The following is a 16,197-nucleotide window of genomic DNA, read 5'->3' on the forward strand; positions in this document are numbered from 1 at the left end:
CCTACCCAGGCAACTTTTGGATATGACAAACTAACCCGCAGAGACTTGATTGCCTTGTGCAAAGCAAGAGGGTTAAAAAGGGGCAGAAGCCCCACCTGCCTAATCCTGGTAGAAATCCTAGAACAGGATGACTTAGAGAAGGCAAAAGCAGCTTCCCTAGATACAGGAACTGGAGGGAACCCCCCTGCAGTTGATCCCCCTGAAGAGGAGGATGATGATGACTTGGATGAGGACTCAGATGTTGAGGACTTAGAAGTACAGGATCAGGGTAGCCAGGTTCCAGTTGGTAGGCTTAGCCAGGCCAACTTGGACCTACTGGGGAATGGAGAGGGCCAGCACCTCCCCAGAACCCAACATGTTATTCTCCCAGGCAACAGAAGAGTGAGATCCCCCTCAGGGGACTCTCATATTTCTAGTGCCTCCAGAGAATCACAGAGAGGCATGAATGCTTCTCAAAAGCTAGAGCATAGGGCCAGAATGAGGGCTGTCAAACTCCAGATAGAGAGGGAGGAGGTAGCCTTGGCTCAAGCTAGACTTGCCTTGGCAAGAGAGCAGAAATTAAGTGGCTTAGATGTCACTGGTGGCAGCAATTTTCCAAGAGAAAAAGACAGGGCCTATGATAATAGAAACCTGACCAAAATTGTGCCCCCCTTTAAAGAAGGGGATGACATCCACAAATGGATGACTGCTCTTGAGAGAGCCTGCATGGTACAGCAGGTTCCTGAGAATCAGTGGGCTGCAATTTTGTGGTACTCCTTTTCTGAGAAAGGGAGGGACAGGCTCCTCACAGTTAGACCTGAGGATGCCAAAAACTACTCTGTTTTGAAGAGTGCTCTCATTGAAGGGTATGGCCTAACCACTGAGCAATACAGGTTGTTGTTCAGAGACACCCAGAAAGCACAGACTCAAGACTGGACTGATTTTGTGGAGTGTGCCACTAAGGCTTTGGAGGGTTGGTTGCAGGGAAGTAAAGTTTCAGACTATACAGGATTGTACAATCTTATGATGAGAGAACAGATCCTTAATAACTGTACAAACCAGCTGTTGCATCAATACCTTATTGACTCTGATCTGACCTCTCCCCAAGAATTGGGAAAGAAGGCAGACAAATGGGTCAGAACAAGGATTAAGCAGAAACCCCAGAACCAAGGTGGTGACCAGAAGAAAACAGACCAGAAGGGTGGTAATCAGAATCAGAAAGATAAAGAAAAAGACCAGAAGTCTTCAGGCCCCCAAACTAATAGTAAAGAGGGTGGTTCCCAAAATGGTAACAAGAAGAAGAAGAACAACAAAGGTCCAAAGACACCTTGGTGTAATACCTGCAAATCAGTTTCACACTGGGGCAGTGAGTGCACCAAGGCAAATCCAGTTCCCACCACTACAGCTCCTAAAGCAACTGCAACCCCAAGTACAGTAAGCAGTGGTGGAACACAGTCCAAGGGTGTAGCTGGGTTGACCCTGGGTATTGAAGTAGGATCTGGCCTAGTCAGAGTCCCTACACAGGCAGTTCTCCTGTATGATGTGGACATTGAGTTGCCCACTGCAGTAAGCCCCACTAACCTGGGCAAATACAGGCAGACTCCCTTAATAAATGAGAAACTGGCTCAAGCTTACAGGGACACATGTGCTAGTGTCACCATGGTGACCCCTGGCTTTGTGGACCCTGGACAGATTGTACTAGGAGAGAGCTACCTAGTAACCAATGCAAGCAACTCCACTACCTCCCATAGTGTGGCAGTTGTGAACTTCTCCTGGGGAGGGGTTGATGGCCTAAAGAAGGTTGTGGTGAGTGCAGACCTACCAGTAGACTGTCTGTTAGGCAATGACCTTGAAAGCTCAGCATGGTCAGAAGTGGAGTACAGGACTCATGCAGAAATGCTAGGGATTTCAGAGCATGTCCTTGCCATGACAAGGGCTCAGGCTAAGAAGTGCCTTCCTGAACCAGTGGTGGATCTTGAGACAATAGACCAGCCACAACCCAAGAGAAGGAGCAAGAGAGGAAAGGCCTCGCCTTCCACCTTGCCCCAGGTTGAGGATCAGGTTTCAGAGGAAACTGATTCTGCAGTCCAAGAGTAGACTGTCTCTGAGGAGCTTGAACCTGACCAGGTTGAGTTTCTGGGGACAGGGGGACCCTCAAGGGCAGACCTGAGGCAGGCTCAATTAGATTGCCCTTCCCTTGAACCCCTCAGACAGCAGGCTGCTGCTGAGGCTGCTGGGGATGCCCAAGGTACCCATACTGTGTATTGGGATGAGGGACTCCTTTACTCAGAGGCTAGAGCCCCCAAGCCTGGCATGACCAGGAGGTTGGTGATACCTCTGCAGTTTAGGGGATTCCTCCTTACCTTGGCCCATGATATTCCCCTTGCAGGACACTTAGGCCAGAACAAGACGTGGGACAGGCTTGTTCCACACTTTCACTGGCCTCACATGTCAGAGGATGTCAAGGAGTTTTGTCGCTCCTGTGTCACTTGCCAAGCCAGTGGTAAGTCAGGTGGCACAACAAAGGCCCCCCTAATACCACTACCTGTGGTGGGGGTCCCCTTTGAGAGAGTTGGAATTGATATTGTGGGTCCAATGGACCCCCAAACAGCATCTGGGAACAGATTCATACTGGTGGTAGTGGATCATGCCACCAGGTACCCAGAGGCTATTCCCCTAAGGACTACCACAGCACCTGTGGTGGCAAAGGCCCTCATTGCAGTTTTCTCAAGAGTGGGCTTTCCTAAGGAGGTACTATCAGATAGAGGGACGAATTTTATGTCCAGCTATCTAAAAGCAATGTGGAAGGAATGTGGAGTAAACTATAAGTTTACCACCCCATATCATCCACAATGCAATGGGCTTGTGGAGAGATTTAACAAGACCCTAAAAGGCATGATAAAAGGATTACCAGAGAAGCTCAGGCGGAAATGGGACATTCTTTTACCCTGCCTGCTCTTTGCTTACAGAGAGGTCCCACAGAAGGGGGTTGGCTACAGCCCTTTTGAACTTTTGTTTGGCCACCCTGTGAGAGGTCCATTGTGTTTGGTGAAGGAAGGATGGGAGTTACCTCTCAAAAAGCCCAAACTAGACATAGTGGACTATGTACTTGGTCTCCGCTCCAGGATGGCTGAGTACATGGAAAGAGCATCCAAAAACCTGGAGGCCAGCCAAGAACTGCAGAAAGCTTGGCATGACCAAAAGGCTGTGCTGGTAGAGTTCCAACCAGGACAGAAGGTATGGGTACTGGAGCCAGTGGCTCCAGCAGCACTCCAAGACAAATGGAGTGGACCCTATCCTATTATTGAGAAGAAAGGGGAAGTCACCTACTTGGTAGACTTTGGAACACCCAGGAGCCCTCACAGGGTAATCCATGTGAACCGCTTGAAAGCATTTGTGGACAGGGAGGACATGAGCTTGCTCATGGCCACAGATGGGGAACAGGAGGAAGAGAGTGACCCTCTCCCAGACCTGCTTTCTCAGAACCCTGATGATGGTTCAGTTGATGGAGTAGCCTTGGCAGGCAGCCTCACTGACCAACAACAGAGGGACTGCAGACAAGTTTTGCAGGCTCACAGGCAAATGTTTTCACTCACACCCAGCCAAACTGACTGGTGTACCCATGTTGTGGACACTGGTGACAGTCTGCCTGTCAAGAATAAGATCTACAGGCAACCTGATCATGTCAGGGATTGCATCAAGGCTGAGGTGCAAAAGATGTTGGAGCTTGGAGTGATTGAGCCATCAGAGAGCCCATGGGCCAGCCCAGTAGTCCTGGTGCCAAAACCTCATACCCAAGATGGTAAGAGAGAAATGAGGTTTTGCGTGGATTACAGGGGTCTCAATGCTGTCACTAGGACAGATGCTCACCCCATTCCAAGAGCAGATGAGCTCATTGACAGATTGGCTTCTGCCAAGTTTCTGAGCACATTTGATCTGACAGCTGGCTACTGGCAAATCAGACTAGCTGAGGAGTCAAAGGCCAAGACAGCATTCTCTACCCCTAGTGGACATTATCAGTTTGTGGTAATGCCCTTTGGTTTGAAGAATGCACCTGCCACTTTCCAAAGGTTGGTGAACCAAGTCCTTACTGGGTTGGATGACTTTTGTGCAGCTTATCTGGATGATATTGCTGTCTTTAGCTCCACCTGGGAGGATCACCTGATCCACCTGAAGAAAGTTTTGGAGGCCCTGCAAAAGGCAGGCCTAACTATCAAGGCCACAAAGTGCCAGATAGGGCAGAGTAAGGTTGTATACCTGGGCCACCTAGTAGGTGGAGGCCAGGTTCAGCCACTGGAAAGCAAAATCCAGGCCATACAGGACTGGGCTCCTCCAGTTACCCAGACACAAGTCAGAGCCTTCTTGGGCCTGACTGGGTATTACAGAAAGTTTGTGAAAAACTATGGGTCTATAGTGACACCATTAAATGACTTGACATCCAAGAAGATGCCAAAAAAGGTTCAGTGGACAGTTAGCTGTCAGAAGGCATTTGAAGACCTGAAGAAGGCCATGTGCTCTGCACCTATCCTAAAGAGTCCTGACTACTCCAAACAGTTCATTGTTCAGACAGATGCTTCTGAGTTGGGGGTGGGAGCTGTACTCTCACAACTTAATCAAGATGGTCAAGACCAGCCAATTGCTTTCATTAGCAGGAGGCTAACCCCAAGAGAAAAACGTTGGTCAGCCATTGAGAGGGAGGCCTTTGCTGTGGTTTGGGCATTAAAGAAATTGAGGTCCTACTTGTTTGGAACTCACTTCCTGGTGCAAACAGACCATAAGCCCCTCTTATGGCTTAATCAGATGAAGGGTGAAAATCCCAAACTGCTCAGGTGGTCCATTTCCCTACAGGGGATGGACTTTACAGTGGAGCACCGCCCAGGGACTGACCATGGTAATGCAGATGGTCTCTCCAGGTACTTCCACTTAGAACATGAAGACTTATCTGGTCAAGGTTAGTTTAATGTCCCTGCGTTTGGGGGGGGGGTTGTGTAGGAGAGTAGGGTCTGCTATCCTATGGTCACCCCAAATTTTTGCTTTTTGCTTCACTGGTTTTCGACTACTGAGGCTGTGGGCCTGCTGATCAGACCCCCAGCCTGCTGTTCTCTCACTAAATTAATGACACATGTGCTATAGGCACATACCAATTGGAAATGGACTCCTTGTCAGCCCCTGTAGAATGCACTATAGGTGCACAGGGCACAGGAGCCACTAAGGCCTACCAGGGGCTGCAGCATATCTTTTGCCACCCCTGGCTGGTTCTTAAATTGACACAACTGGCTGATCACTCAGCTGGGGTAAGGTGGTGTACACACCCCTTGCTTAGATATAGTATACCTATGTCTAAACCTATATCTGGACACATGTAAACCTGTGAGCCACTCCTATAGTCGGGCCTCACCAATCCTGGAGGCTGGGTGCATGGTTTTATGTGAGATGGAGCTCTAGCATGAGCTGAGCCTGTCTGCAGCCGTCGGGAACAAATCCCTAAGCTGTTTCAGGATAATGCCATACCATATACTATTAAGTGCCTTATAATCCTCGCGGTTATTTAGCAACTTTGGTTTGGCTTTATCAAAACATGTCGTGTAAGGTGTCATACGCTTTGGAATACCATCCCCTCGCCAGTTCTGGCGACGGGGATGGCATTCCACCCCTCTAGAGGGGTAAGACATGTTACTTCACTTTAATGCGGTTGATTTCTCCAAAGGCCTTAAGATCCACAAAATGGATGCCTCTGCCACAGACAAATGTCTGGACCCCTGGAGCTGACCGAAACTCAGTCAAGGGGGTCCTGGACAAAGGGTTTCCTGTCACAGGAGGGTGTCACCGCCCTCCAGACAGGAGATAGTGTATTGTAGCAGGGAGGTTTGAAAGAAACCAGACACTGCCTGGGGCGCACAAGGCTGCCCCTTGCATAATCCGGCCAAACCGGTTCTGGGGCACTCCAGCCCTCGTGCCAGGGCGGCCTGGATCAAAGGAAGGGGGTGTATCCACCCACTTCCTGGGTCCCACCCATAGGAGGGGACCTAGCAGGTAATCACGCCCACCAGATTCGAATAAGAGTGGGAGCAGTGCCAATGCACATCAGATTTCCTGGAAGAAACATTTGAAACGATATTCTGGACCCTTCGCCCTCCATCTCAACGTGGAAGCCCGAAGAATCTCCCTTGTGGTCAAGGAGTGACCACCCTGCAGCAGCAGGCACCATCCAGCCCTGACGTCTACTTAGTTGCAGTTCCCGCCGGAACTCGAGCGACTGAGATCGACGAGATCAAGCCTGCCCAGCTTCTAACAGCCCGATCCACAGTCCCTGCAAAGCTGAGACCCGTGGAGGCGACCGGAAGCGTGGGGCACGCCATCTTGAAGTGACCACGAGACGCTGACCGTGCAGCCCACGAGTGACCCTCGAAGCTGTGCACCGGGGTTTGAGAAGCCCCCACCCTGAGCTACTCCTGAGCCGAAGTTCAGCCCTCCACACTCGACGAGTGCTGCGTGGGGCCCTTTGGCACGATTTGGCTCAACGTGTTGGCCCGGTCACTTGCCAGCTGGCTTGTGGTCCCTGTGCCGACGAACTACCTAAGAAGACTTGTGATTCTGGTTGCTCCAGATCCACACCAGCTCCCCTGAAAAGGAGCCCCGACTCTGACCTTCCTGGTCCGAGTGAGAAGCAATCTTCCGATCCTGCGTGGATTGCTCTTACCAAGGCTTGTTTGCTCCAAACTTGAAGCCGACTGCACCGACGGTGAGAGCCTGCGTGGGACAGATCGTGACCTGCTCCTGGACGTCGCAGATGCCCCAGAGCCCACGTGACAGCGGAGAGAAGCTCCTCGACGACCACCTGATTGCGCCCGACATTGCCTGGTTCCGTCCTGGTTCCACCCTGGTCACTGCTGAGTGACCCAGACTCTGTCCCCTCTGCTTTCAGGTACTCTACAACTTGAGTCCACCCTTGGACTCCACCGGACACTTCATCTTTAACCCGCCTGCAGCCCTTTCAGCTCCAAGCACCAAGAGCCTGCGTGTCAAAACCCGACGCCACTTCGACCCTGTGCACCCACTTCCTGTGGGTGAGGTAACTTTGCTCCGCCGGTGTTCCCACACTGGTGCACACCTCTAGGGTCTGTGTGTTAAGTTTTGTTCCTCTAGGTTCAGCGGAAGTGTCCTTAAACTTTAACTCTTTGACTTTTACGCACCATTGGCTAACATTGGTGCATGCGTGCGCTTTCCGCACATCTCCCGAATCCCGAGGGCCATTCCCGACTTCAGCATTGCTTGTCCTGACTGCTCCCAGCGATTCCCTAGGCCCTAGGCCTAACCACTGCTCGAGTGGCATCTCTTATACCACTTGTTTAGTATATGGTTTGAGTGGCCACCCGCCCTCATCCATAATTGTGCAACTTGTATGTTTAAACAGTGCTTTTGATTTAACGCTTGTGCCCCTTTATTCATAAAGAATACTGGGGATTGTTTTTAGTAATAAATACATATATTTTTATAATATATACTTGTGTGGTGTCCTTTCATTTGGTATTACAGGATTGTATGTGGTAAAACAGCTCGCTTAACACGACCTCTTAAGTTAAGCCTTTAGGCTGCTTAGTCCATGCTACCCCTAGGATAGCTTGTCTAATAAGGTTGACTTACAACCAGACACCATAAGGGATTGTTTGGTCAGGTAGTAGGTGGTTCCAGAATTGGAAACATCCCCTACCAGGCCAACTTCTCACACTTGCCTATCGATCTACGATGTACTGATTGTTACCTCACTTTCAGAAAAAAACTAAAAACTGCATTATTCCCTAAATAGAATGATAGTAGTCCCTGGAAATTTGCTTATGGTTTACTGTTCAATTTTAGCGCCGTGATATCCTTGTTGGATGAGTGTCACGCTTTAGAAGTACATATAACAATAACAATAACAATAATACAGTCTTTGTAGGAATTTATAGTGGATAATCCTAAACCTACTGCTAGCTGAAATTCGCTCAGTCTGCAGCTAGCAGAATTCCCACTGTTTATCCGTCAGAGTTATACCCAGTTCGAGGTCCCACCTTTCCCTTGCCTTTGCAGGTTGCTCAATCTTCTGTGTGTGTACTGCTTTGTATAGTATTGACACCAGCCGTTTAGCCTTCTCATTCCGAAGTGTCAGCTGTAGCGGTGTAAAAGTCGGTGGCTCTGAAGGGAAATCAGGAGTAATAGAGCGAATTCCCTGCCGCTGGCGAATGTATAGGAAGGTTTCTAGGGGTGTCTGTGTTATATTCTGGAACACGTGTGCCACTGTGCGGAATAACCCCTCTTGATACATGTCCCCCCAGTTGTGTATCCTAGTGCGATCTTTAAACTTGTGGAAAAGTGTCTCCTGAAGAAGAGGCATGGCGGGATGATATACCAGCGGTAACAATGGCGAGTAAAGCATAGGCGCATCCAACATCTTACTCACATGTGCCCAGGCCACCACCGTGCAACTCACTGTGGTCGGCGTCTTATCCCGCGTGGGGGTCGGAATGTACACCGCCGCCTCAATGGGGAAGGGAAGAGTGAGCCAATGCTCCGCCGCCACCTGGGGCATATAACGTGGTTGATGCACTCAAAAATGGGCATAATGCGCATGTGCGCTGTAATAGTTTAATTCAAAATTAGGTACACCAAATCCACCCTGAGAATAGGGCCTCGTCAATACATCCCACCGTAATCTTGCGGTTTTACCCCCCCCCCACACTAATCGCGTCATTTCTGACCGCAACTGTTTAAAAAAGAATGACCCCGGGTGAAAGGGTATATTAAGAAACATATACAATAGTTGAAATAATATAACCATCTTTACCAAAGACACACGCCCGCCATGGAGAGAGGAGGGTAATCCATTTTGATATATTATCCGCAATTCGAACCATAGCGGTCCCGTAATTAAGACGCATCAATTCATCTCTATCCCTCGTCACACGGATGCCTAAATATTTCAGTTCATCCTCGCACCATGCCATCGGATAGTCCAATGGAAAGCGACTCATTGCATCAGTAAGGGGAAAGATACTGGACTTACCCCAGTTTATCTGGACCCCTGAAAGCAATCCAAACACTATAAATTCTCGAAGGATAATATTTAAGTTCTGTTGGGGGTTTCGTATGTAGAGTGTAATGTCGTCCGCATAGAGGGAAACCAATATCTGCCTCATGTTGCATTGCAATGCTCTGTCACGGTGGTGCTGACGCAATTTAGCCACCAGTGGTTCCACCGCGATCGCGAACAACAGGGGAGACAGGGGGCAACCCTGCCTCGTACCTCTCGTTATTGAATAACCCTCAGAAGTTTTGCCATTAATCACTATTCTAGCTGTAGGTGAGCAATACAACAAACGTATCCAGGAAAGGAAAAGGGTGGGAATCCCATTCGGGACATCACACCAAATAAATAGTCCCACTCAATGTAGTCTAAAGCCTTTGTGGCATCCAGAAAAACTGCTGCCAAAGGTAACTCCGAAGAAACGTTATTCAATATTGTGAATAGGGTCCGCAAGTTATGGGATGTTGCATGCCCGGGCACAAATCCCGACTGGTCAGGCAGTATTAAATGTTCCATGAGTAGACTGAGACGATTAGCTATGAGCTTAGCTAATATTTTAACATCACAATTGAGCAGTGACAGGGGCCTATACGAATCACAGTGGTGCGGTGTTTTCCCTGGTTTTAATAGGGAGACGATGATCGCCTCTCTCATGGAAGGGGGAAGACGCCCTACCTCCAGTGCATCCTCATAGACCTCACACAGTATAGGTTTTATAAAACTCGACTGGGATACCATCCGACCCCGTGGGCTTACCCAACTGCTTATGCATGATGGCTTCCCTGACCTCGTCAAGCTCGAACGGGGCACACACAAATGTCCGCTGTGTATCGTTCAACCACCCCAGCGATATATCGTCCAAATATGCATCTAGGTTCAATTTTCCCATCCTAGTGGTTGTATACAATGCTGTGTAGTGCTCAGTGAAGGCATTAAGTATGGTCACAGTGTACATATATACAATGCCGTCCAACCCTTCCAATTCTAGGATTACATTAGAGCCTCATGACCTCCGAATCGTCTCTGCCAGTGCCTTCGCAGGCCTCTCCCCCTCGCCATAGCGGCGGGCCCTCCAATACTTCCCTCAAAATCTCGCCTCTCTGCGAGCCTCATACATGGAGGCTGTGAGTTTCGATCTAAACTGAGATTGTGTTATGCCATCCGGCCTAGTAACTAATCTGCTCTCCAATGACTTAAGCTCGGTCTCAAGTGTACGTAACGTGTTCAAAATATCTTTAAGCATCCCAGCACCCTTTGCTATGCAAAAGCCTTGTAACGGCACTTTGAAAGCTTCCCAGATAATTTCTACGCTATCTACCGAATCCTTATTACGTATGAAAAAATCTTTGATCTCCACTCTGAGCTCCTCCTGAAACACAGTGTCTAGTAGTATGGTAGGTTGCAACCTCCAGCTGCTTCTGGGAGGACCATAATCTGTGGAGGACAATGTAAGCCATACCGGTGCATGATCCGAGTAAGTCCTGGCTAAGTGTTGCACTTGTAAAATCGCCGGACACAGCCCGACACTCAAGAAAATATAGTCCAGTCTCGCCCATGTCGCCGCCTGCGCAGTAAAGTGGGTACCCTCTAGGTCGTTAGGGTGCAAGTGTCTCCACGCATCTATCAGATTGTGGTCCGTGAGTGTGGAATGCAGCATGGCACAGGCTTTTGTGTAATGATGGCGAGCTGGTTGGGACCTATCAATATCCGGACTCCGCGCAATGTTAAAGTCACCTCCCCACACAATATGGTTGGACCCAATGTCCACAATCTATGCCCATAGTTCTGTAAAGTAGTGGGGGCCGTCCACATTAGGACCATAACAGCAGGCCAGGGTAACAGAATCAGACCCCAACCTCCCCCAAGTCAGGCAATATCTCCCCTGGGCAACCCACGTGGCTCCTGCTAGTGTGAACGGAGTGCCCCTCTTAACCAGAATCGCCACACCTCTCGCATAGGAAGAGAAAGAAGAAAAGATCCTGTGTGCCGCCCATTTACAAGCAAATGTGATGTTACGTCTTGGGTTGAAGTGTGTCTCCTGCAGCATTGCTACGTATACCTGGTGTCTGTCAAGATAGGATAGTATTTGGCGTCTCTTACGCGGGTCACGCAGCCCCCGTACGTTCCATGTAATTATGTTTAGTTTAGTGCTATCAATGAGGGTCATGAGCTAGGCCTTGTACATCTCTACAGTGCTCCATCGGATAGCATTGCCGCTGTTCCAGATCTACCACCTTTAGTCGCTCAACAACTGCGGCTCCAGTACAACAAGGACATTTCAAAGTAATATTAATCTTTGTGTACGACCATACAGTAAATCCCTTAGATGTGCTTATTGACAACCACATGTACCAAATAACCCCCTCGAACAAACCCCCCACAGACCTACGTCTATTCAACAAGAACTGCAAATTCCCTCCCCCCACACACTGAAGCAACCCAATCTTGCCAGAATCCCACGTCCACCCTCCCACCCTGCCTCCAAATTGGAACCCCACTTCCGTTACCCTCCCCTCATAGTTCAAAACTTGTACTTCCATGGGGTAATACCCATAGGGGGACCTTCTAGACAGCTACGCAGTCTCCTCGCTCCCCTTAAGTTCTCCTCCGACGGCGCTGCCGGCCCTATCATGAGGAGGGGGAGCATGCCTTGAACCACAAAAACATGTAAACAATTGAGCCATACTGGAAGGATCTCACCTCGCATCAGCTAGATTGTCCGACCGAGCCTACCAATCCGTAATAGTTCTCTTGGATGTGTGCAGATTACTTTGCTGGAGTCAGTCATTCCAGATCCTCATTTTCATTCATGTCACCATTCCGCTGCGAGGCCTCCAGTCACACTCCACCCCGGTTTGCTCGTTTCAATGTTCAGAGGAAGTCTTCGACTTGCTGGGGAGACGTGAAGAATCGCTGCTTCCCTTGGTGCGTCACTCTGAGTTTTGCTGGGTAGAGGAGTGCGTAATCAATTTGCTCCGATCGCAACTTCCGCTTGACTTCCACAAGCACTGCGGCGCTCTTCTTGCACGATAGGTGTGAAGTCTGGATATATGGAAAAGGTGTTACCATCATATGTCAACTTCTGCTTGTTTCTCGCAGCTCTGAGGGCTACATCCCGGTCTCTATACTTAAGTAATCGTGCAATTATAGGTCGTGGGGGGCTTCCCGGCACCGGATGTGGACCGAGGGTTCTGTGTGCCCTTTCCACTATGAACTGCGAGGAAAAGGCGTCTTTGCCTATGGACTCCAGCAGTAGTTTTTCTATATAGTCCTCCATTCTACCAGTATTTGTCGATTCTGGTATGCCTATGACGCGTATGTTGTTGCGCCGACTGCGCGCTTCCAAGTCCTCGTTTTTTGTGGCTATGACGGGTAGCAGTTTATCTATTCTCGTAAGTTGCACTCTATGGGTTGCAGTGACGTCATCTGATTCTGATATGTGTCCTACCGCCTCCTTAATGCAGTCTTCGTGGCCATCTAGCTTATGTGCAATGGCATCCATCCTAGAGGACATCCGGTCCACCTTGTCCACCACTGTTGCAAATCCTTGCCGCATCTCTTGTAGTATATTGGCCATGTCCAAGGCCTGTGAATTGGCTCCCCCTCCAGTGCGCTCAGCCAAGTCCTGCTCCTGGTCGTCAGCAGTAGATTTGCTTCCCTTTTTGCAGCTTCGAAATTTAGTTTTGGTTGACGAGTGTCGGGCTTCCCCATATTTCAGCAGGAGTGCGACGCCTTCTGCGTATGTATCAGGAGTAATCAAGGCAACCACCAGTCTAGGGTGAAGTGTGAGGGCCAGCCCGAGTCACCACGTGGCCCTTTCGTCGTCAGCAGCTGATCCTGCCCCGTACTCTTGTCGCGTCAGCTTGCTCTGTCCAGTGCTTCTCAGCTGCTCTGACCTCACTGGGTCAGCTACTTGCCCAAGACTGTGTCCCGCTGAAGCATCACCTCATAATCGCCAGCTGCCTTCTCCACCAATGTATGGCGATTCACGGAGCTACTTGAGCCCCTTCCAAAGCCCTGTAGGGCACAACGGCAGCAGGTTGCTAAGTCCGTAAAACCGCAGCAGCATGCGACATCCAGCACCCACAATATGGTGGGGGGAGAACAAGTGGCGGCCCGGCAGTCACAGACCCCGTCAAACCACCGCCCAATGCTCTGCCGCTCCAAGGGGGTTTATCGCGCCTGTCGCAGGTCGCTTCAGGTGCTCCGCACCGGCCAGTAAGGGTCTCACTCCTCTTTCACTCTCGTCTCAGCCGGCTATCCACGCACTGCCACTGCCCATCTCCCCTCTCGCCACGGGCATCACACAGACTGTTCCATACCGTAACTGAGGCGTGTAGGGGAAGAACACTGCTCAGTATCTTCGCGAAGCCTGTCTCCACACCTCAGAACGGCTCTCCTGCCAAAGGCGCTTTCCCCGCAGCCGCCGTGGTATGTCCGGCCTCCTCAGTATATTTATTATCCTGCACCGGTGTTCACTAGATCTTCACAGTGGGGGGGGGGCACGCGCCAATCCTCCACCGCTGCGCAATGTGGGCTCCCCACAAATTCAGCTACACAGTCCTCGCCGCCTCCGTCAGTATGTCCGCATCCATCAATCACATCGCAACACCATTATGGCTCTCAGCGAAGTCTCTCGGGCAGTGGCCTCATGGAAACCTGCGCCGCCACCCCCAGCAATACTATCTCCATAAATGCCTCCTTGGCGTCATGTTGCACGGGCAGTCCGCCTCTGCGCCGTGACTCGGTCGTTAGCGATAACACTAACTCACTGTGTTGTTGCCGGACGCGCGGCCTGGTTGCCTTGTGGTAATCCCCGACCTTTCCCAGCCACTGCAGCCGAGTCACAGCTCCATGCAGGTCAGGCGGGCGGCGCGGCTCAGATTTCAGGAGCCCGCTGCTCTGGTTGTCCGCCGCCGATCCTTCCGCACTTCACTCCACTTGTAGCCGCAGGGTAGCGCCACCGATCTCTCAACAATTTAGCCCAATTAGCGCCCAATTGTTCAGGATAAGTGGAGGATATCAGTTCCAGGAAGCAGGAGCCTCACATCAGTGTGGCCATGCTGCTTGCGCGCTCTCTAGCGCCCCCCTCATTGGGGTAAAGTGTGGATTTTTTTGTTAGGGCTCATTTACCTTTGCTAAGAAAATGTAAGTGATGTCCAAGATGGTTGTTGTGGCCTCAGGATGCATTAATGGTGTATTTTCTACTGAGGCCATTGTCAATGGTGATTAACATCTGAAGGATGAAAGGCTTAGATGGCCATGCTGGGATTCCAGGGCGATCTGCTGATTCCAGCTATCAGCAGTGAGGGCTTAACTTATTTCCCTTTTTTTAAAATCATTGTTATCTGTAGCCTCTGCTTTGACTTAAAGAGCACGCTTTAGTGCCCTGACTTCAGAATCCGTTAGAGTCTTTGAACTACCAGCCACCAAGAACCCTTTTTGTATGCGTGTAGTTGACTTAGAAACCTGTGAAGGTGGGCAAAAAATAGTCACTACGAAACACTATTGTCAGGAAAGCACGGCCAACAGGGTGGCTACTGATGTGGCGCTTTCTGTACTGGATGGATGCAGTTGCTGCTTGTTCCAGCAGTCTCTCTCATCTCACCTGGTGGTACCACACGTCCTCCTCATATTTTGAAAGCCCTTGTGTAGCAAACACACCATGGACCATCTGTTTCTATTGGACAGAAACCATTGAGTGGTGATGCGCTAGCACCTTTTTGGTTGGTACTATCACTTCGTCTGCTTTATCTTCCTTGCAGTTTTCACAGTCATTAGGCTGGTGGACAGCCGGAAAACTGTCACTTTTGAAAAGTTCAATATTATGGAAATGTTCATGTGTATGTTTGTTTAATTTCCAGCTGTTGTTTGGGATTGGTCTGTGTGGAATCCTTGTACACGCATTAGTCTGGTCCTCCTATGACTACTGCCTCCATAGTGTATGATCTTCAGCCTGTTTTTGGTTTCCGCGCCATTGTTCAATTAGGTAGACTAGTATTCTTGGAACATCCCATATTCACGAGAACATCAGAATACATCGGCTCTGCATGCAGCCATTGGACCTCGATGGAGCGAGTCGATGAGACGAGGTCCATGTGCCATCACGGGCTCAGCCTAGACTTGTCCAATTGAGATCCATGGTTCAGTGCGCAAACTGGGCTTTTGGCTTCTTCTCACATATTGACCCCACCAGTTGATCCAACTCACAGTAGGGCTTTGGTTCTCATGCACTGGATGATCGTCCTCCTCCAAGCCTCACAGACGCATTGCCTTTAATCCCACCTGTCTGCTCGCCATTTCACTACTGAAGCGTGAAGGAGAGCGCTGTCTAAATATGTGAATTTTACCTGTCTCCAGAAAAAAATGTATTTAGCAATTTTACCACTCTCTCCTTTTCTCATGAAGGCAAAATGTTCCAGTAGAGTTGCAGTCACTTCAGCAGGGTCTCTTATCTGGCAGTCGAGTGCTCGTAAAATTCCTTTGGCACATGATTGCAAAGTCCCTATCTCTATCTTCACGTCACTGGCTCAGATCTGGCAGGAGTCATCACTTTGCACGGGCCAATTTTCTTCTTCTTACTTTCATTTTTATGTTGAGCCTGCAGCAGCGCACATGCCCTGCACTGGCGAGACTTTTAGTAAGGGGCTTTGAAAAGCTCACCAGAGGCTCGTGCGTGTGTGGCCTATTGCTTGCCGTTACCCACACATGCGCCATATGTTTTGAATTTTCGTGCCCAGACACAGGTGCGATAATTCAAAACATATGGTCTGGTGCTCGCTCTTGCGCGCGCGCCACTCACTCCATCATCATGGCTCATTAAGCGCATGGCTCGCGGGCACTCTTATAGCGCGCGCACATGGGCTGCACGCCACTGCTCCTGCTAGTTTATAAGAATAAAGAGTGACCCGTTCAGTTTCTATGTGGTTGAACCGAAGTCTGTGCTCTTTACATGCTGTTTTAATTTAGCATCTCCTAACCTTCATGCTTCCGTCCTCCTCAATCATTTTCTGTCCACTCGCCATGTTGGGAGAGATGGCTCCATTTCATTTTTACCTCTGCCACTGCAACCTTCACATATGTTTTGGAATTGTTAATGAAGCAGCCTAAATATGCAAAGGGAACCCATGGTAATTAATTAATGTCTAAATAAA

General features: G+C 49.7%; 2 long non-coding RNA genes across 2 annotated transcripts in view; one reads left to right on the plus strand and one right to left on the minus strand.

Moving 5' to 3' along the window:
- LOC144827055 (uncharacterized) overlaps positions 1 to 16,197 on the minus strand; it is a 732,152-nt gene that overhangs the window by 425,997 nt on the left and 289,958 nt on the right. The window lies entirely within an intron of this gene.
- The window catches only part of LOC144827054 (uncharacterized), a 527,350-nt gene that overhangs the window by 389,381 nt on the left and 121,772 nt on the right, over positions 1 to 16,197 (plus strand). The gene's annotated exons all lie outside the window — the stretch shown is intronic.

This window comes from Lissotriton helveticus, chromosome 4_1, assembly GCF_964261635.1.
Source record: "Lissotriton helveticus chromosome 4_1, aLisHel1.1, whole genome shotgun sequence".
NCBI lineage: Eukaryota > Metazoa > Chordata > Amphibia > Caudata > Salamandridae > Lissotriton > Lissotriton helveticus.